The sequence below is a fragment of the Eimeria mitis genome, genomic scaffold, assembly GCF_000499745.2.
Source record: "Eimeria mitis Houghton genomic scaffold, Emh_scaff683, whole genome shotgun sequence".
Lineage (NCBI taxonomy): Eukaryota > Apicomplexa > Conoidasida > Eucoccidiorida > Eimeriidae > Eimeria > Eimeria mitis.
Window position 1 is genome coordinate 14,242 of NW_013574938.1, and position 343 is coordinate 14,584.

At 64.7% G+C, this 343-nt stretch overlaps 1 protein-coding gene across 1 annotated transcript in view; it reads left to right on the forward strand.

The window, feature by feature from the left end:
• EMH_0019650 (uncharacterized protein) overlaps positions 1–343 on the forward strand; it is a gene marked incomplete at both ends in the record, with an annotated part of 10,206 nt that overhangs the window by 7,896 nt on the left and 1,967 nt on the right. The window lies entirely within an intron of this gene.

Genomic DNA, 343 nt, shown 5'->3' on the forward strand with positions numbered 1-343 from the left:
GCAACAGCAGCAGCAGCAGCAGCAGCAGCAGCGGGGGGGATGTGCTGGAGGAGACCCTGTCTCTGCTGCGACAGGGGCGCCAGCAGCTGCAGGCAGCGAAGGAGACTGCTGCTGCGCTGCTGCTGCATGAATACACCCGAGAGATAGCGTGGCAGCTGCTGCTGTGTGGGCGGCTGGTGGAGGCGGAGAGCGAGTTCACAGCAGCAGCAGCAGCAGCAGCTGCTGCTGCTGCTGCTGCTGCACCGCAGCAGCAGCAAGCAGCTCTCGAAGCAGCCGCTTTTACTCGTCTCCTCCAGGGCAACACAGCCGGAGCAGCGCAGCAGCTGAAGCAGGCTGAAGACCT